The sequence below is a fragment of the Chrysemys picta genome, unplaced genomic scaffold (assembly GCF_011386835.1).
Source record: "Chrysemys picta bellii isolate R12L10 unplaced genomic scaffold, ASM1138683v2 scaf4176, whole genome shotgun sequence".
In the NCBI taxonomy this organism is placed as follows: Eukaryota; Metazoa; Chordata; order Testudines; family Emydidae; genus Chrysemys; species Chrysemys picta.
Window position 1 is genome coordinate 1 of NW_027056877.1, and position 4518 is coordinate 4518.

General features: G+C 57.1%; 1 long non-coding RNA gene across 1 annotated transcript; it reads right to left on the reverse strand.

Moving 5' to 3' along the window:
- Nucleotides 1-898: 898 nt before the first annotated feature.
- Nucleotides 899-3138, reverse strand: LOC135980542 (uncharacterized). Its single transcript, XR_010597560.1, has 2 exons — nt 1698-3138; nt 899-1085 (listed from the first exon to the last, which is right to left on the reverse strand). It is a non-coding gene; the product is annotated as an uncharacterized LOC135980542 (long non-coding RNA).
- Between the last annotated feature and the right edge of the window lie 1380 nt (nt 3139-4518).

Sequence of the window (4518 nt, forward strand, 5' to 3'; positions counted from 1 at the left end):
TCGGGACCGCCCCCTATAGATAGCCGTGCCCACCAGGAACTCCTGCGCAGGGTGGCACGGAATATGAACCTGCAGGCTGAGGAGGTGATAGAGCCGAAGGACCCTATGGTGGACATCCTGGCACCAGGAGGACCATCCAGGGTCACCCTACCCCTCATCAAAACTATACAAGCCAATGCAAAGACCATTTGGCAGACCCCAGCCTCCATCCCTCCCACCACTAAGGGTGCGGAGAGGAAGTACTTTTTGCCCTCCAAGGGGTTTGACTACCTGTTCACACACCCACAGCCTTGCTCATTGGTAGTGTCGGCAGTAAAGGAGAGGGAGAGGAGAGGCAGGGTCAGCAAGCCCCAGCGCCTAAAATCTAAGGACGGCAAGCACCTGAATTTATTTGAACACAAAGTTTACTCCATGGGGGGCTTGCAAGTCAGGATTGCCAAGCAACAGGCAATCCTGAGCAGGTACCTTTAACTCCTGGAACTCAATGCTGAAGTTTAGGGAGCGGGAGAAGTTTGGGGCAGTTGTCGAGGAGGGCAATGTTAGGTCAAGGAATAAAATATGGAAAGGCTGCAGGGAACCGCCCAACAAAAATATAGTCCTTTACTGCAAGCTCCAGTATCTATCACCTGGTTGGTAGCCAAGCTAGCCCTCCTTATGTAACCTCCCTTCCCCTCCCTCTGCTGGAATGAAGCAAGTGGAATCAGATGTATATAAACCGAACACATTTTGGGGAAACTGAGGTACATAAATGGGAACGGGAAAAATGCATAAAACAATAACAGAAACTTATTCTCTCTGTAAGAGTATACTACTGTATCGGTACAGTAACTCAGAACATCTGTGGCCTGAAGCCAAGACCCAAACTAGACCCCCGTGGAGTACAAACGGTAAGTAAACATACAATGTCACCCTTCTGATGGTCGCTCAGGACCTCGATCCTTTGGCTCGTACAGAGCCTCTGGAGAGGAACTCTGAGGAGATCCCTCGATGACTCGTCCTTCTCACTGGCTCCAGATGACACGGCAGCAGGCTCATGAGATGACAGCGGGTGTTCACAGGCGAATGACAACGGTGGAAGTTAACTGCTGCAGATGGTAAGTAATAGCTGGAGATGGCACTTGTCCGGAGTTTCAATCACCTGTGGAAGCAAAACCCGCGCGCACCTGCCACTCGGATAGGCAGCCCCGAACTGAGGTCACTGCCACTCTTCTATAGACTCTATAGCGCGAAACCCCTCAGGGAAACCCCATAGAATCCCCGGGAAAATCCAGTTAATACTGGAACTTGTTTACTACTTGAGCCACTGCTGACTGTTGGAAAGGGCGGGAAAACACTCCAACTGCCCTCCTGATCACATGACCAAGTCCTCCATTTTATAGGGTTACCATATTTCAGCAAGCAAAAAAGAGGACGGGAGGAGCCCCTGTCCTGCCCTAGCCCCGCCCCTGCCCCTCCCACTTCCTGCCCCCCTCAGAATCCCCAACCCTCCCCTGATCCTTGTCCCCTGACTACCCCCTCCTAAGACCCCCCCCAAACTGCCCCCCAGGACCCTACCCCCTACCTGTATCCTGACTGCCCAAAACCTTCTCCACCACCCCCCAAAAAGCCCCCCCCCGAACTCCCGACCCTCCCCCCCGTCTCTTGACTGCCCCCTCCAAAATCTCCCTGCCCCTTCTCCTGCCCCCTGGCCCCCTTACCCTGCCGCTCAGAACATGGTGTTGGGCTCTGTGAGGAGCCGGACACATGGCTGCGCTCCCCAGCGCAACACACAACCCGGTCCCTGGCCCTGCACAGTGCTGCCGGAGTGGGGCGCTGGGCTGCAGGGGAGGAGGAGCTGCCGAGGCCGATGCAAACAGGCCGGCTGGCTCAGAATGCAGGGAGGGGGGCGAGGGAGGAGGAGCTCTACAGCTGCTCCGGAGTCCAGCCTGGCAAGCTGCGGGGGGAAGGCTGCCAGAGCCCCATGCGAGCGGCTGAATTTCCTGCAGCCCTCCCAGCCGCTCGCTCTGCTCTGCATGGGGGGGAAATCCCGGACATTTTTAGAGATTTACAAATTCCCCCCCGGACACTATTTTTAACACAAAAAGGAGGACATGTCTGGGTAAATCCGGACGAATGGTAACCCTACCATTTTAGATTAACAAAATGGGTTCCTGTGACAGGTTCTCTGCCCCGTCCCTCTTCCTGGGCCCACTGGCTGTCCCAATAAAGTGCAGAGAGGCTTCCAGTTATGCAGCACCCGTGGCTTTATTTACACACCCAGAGTTCTCCCACCACCAGTGTTGAGCTATATACAAGGCTTGCCGGGTTCGTTCCCTCTTTTCCTGCAGTCAGCCCACAGCTAGGAGCCTGCCTGACATTTCCCTGGCTGCTTTTCTTCTGGCTCCCAGCCCTTATAACTGCTGGCTTGTCAGGCCCGCAGGTGGAGCCAGTCCCCAGGCCAGGCATCAGGTCTGTTTCACCAGCCCCGATCTATTTCTCTTGATTGGAGCTGGCTGTGCAGCGGTAATGAGGTGCTTTTGCACCAGCACCCTGCTACAGTTCCATACAAACATAATAAATCAGAATACTAATAACCTTACAAACACAGGTTTTAGGGTTACCATACGTCCGGATTTCCCCGGACATGTCCGGCTTTTTGGTGCTCAAATCCCCATCCGGGGGGAATTTCCAAAGAGCCGGACATGTCCGGGGAAATAGGGAGGCATAAGCCAGTGTCTGCCCAGCACGACCCGCTGGGTCCGCAGTGCAGCCCAGCTGCCCCAGCTACAATGCTCAGGTGGGGAACGGGGGGGCTCGGGCTTCCCTCGTGGGCAGGGACCCCACCGACCACTGGGGGACCCTTCCTGTGGCCCCGTTGTCCCGCGCAGCTTGGAACCCGGCGCCGCAGGAGCTGTTTCCCATGGGGACAGACAGGCCGGGGAACGAGGTCGGCGGCAGGAAGGAAGCTGCGGCCGGGGCTGCAGGGACCTGCGCTGCCAAGCGTCTGAAGCCTCCAGCAGGCAGAGGCTGCCGGGGGAGCAGGACAGGCGTGGGGTGCAGAGGCTCCAGGGGCAGGGGGGTGCAGAGGCAGCAGGGAGGTGCAGTGGCTGCAGGGCGAGTGGGGAGCAGGGGTCACAGAGGCTGCAGGGGTGTGGGGGTGCAGGGGCAGGGCAGGCGGGGGGCACAGAGGCTGCAGGGGCAGGGGGTGCAGGGGCTGCAGGGCGAATGGGGAGCAGGGGTCTCAGAGGCTGCAGGGGCGGGGGGGTGCAGGGGCAGGGCAGGTGGGGGGCACAGAGACTGCAGGGGCAGGGGGGTGCCGGGGCTGCAGGGCGAGTGGGGAGCAGGGGGCGCAGAGGCTGCAGGGGCGGGGGGTACCGGGGCTGCAGGGTGAGTGGGGAGCAGGGAAGCACTTAGCAACCCCCAACCAAGATCAGAGCAGGAAGGAGGAGGGGGAATGCAGGGTGCTCAGAGGAGGGGGCAGAGGGGCTTTGGGGAAGGGGCGGGGCTGAGGTGGGGCCGGGGGTGGGGAAGGGGTGGAGTTGGCGCAGGGCCAGGCCCCCGTGGAGTGTCCTCTTTTTTCAGTGTTGAAATATGGTAACCCTACGGGTATGTAAAGCAGCATCCTCCTCTTTGTACTAATGTGGTTTAGGGAAAAATACTGGGGGATGGATAACTTGGTTGATATGAAACTCAGACGAAACCTTGAGTAAAAATTGAGGATGTGGACACAAGAAACTTTATCCTTGAAGAGCACTGTAAATGGAGTGTCTCCATTAGAGCCCCTGTTTCCCATGCCCTTTACCCAGGCGTGCGAGCCACCAGGACGGCCAGAGCCTCCAGCACACGTCCTTCCTCCTCCTCAGTCAGCCCCGACCGAGCTGAGCTGAGCTGCCTCCTTCTATCTGCCCCCTCCAGCTGGAGCATGCACAGCCGTGGGGCAGGGGGCGTGGGGATCTTTTGGGCCCACAGTGATTGGTCGGTCGCTGCTTGCCCAGTGCGGGGTTGATTCTTTCTTTCTGTGACAGGGTGTAAGACAGAAGAAAGACAGATCAGACTAGGTACGAGCTCTGACTCCTAAGTGGGCACACGAATATTCCGTCCCAGGCCCAGGAGGCGAAGAAGGAACTGAGGGTGGGTGGCCCATGCAGACCTGTATAGCCTTGGAGCGGGGCACTGGGAGACGTAGGGCATATGCATGGGTCGAACGGGCACTACTCTGAAAAGTCTCCAACCAAAGCTCCATGAGGTGTACGCACACCTGAAGTGGGCACCCATAGGGACACTACTGGAAGAAGAACGCTATCATTTTATGGTCACTTTCAACCAAGTTGCCTTCCACCTTCAGATTCTCAACCAGTTCCTCCCTGTTCGTCCGAATCAAATAAAAAAACAGAGGCCCTCAGTTACATCCTGCACCTTCTGAAACAAAAGAAAGTGTGTATTTACAAAGAAAAACATATCAAAACGAGGCGCTTCTCCCCCTAGGGAGTGGAGAAACCAAACCCGTGGCAGGTGATAGTCATGGTGGTTAATGCACAG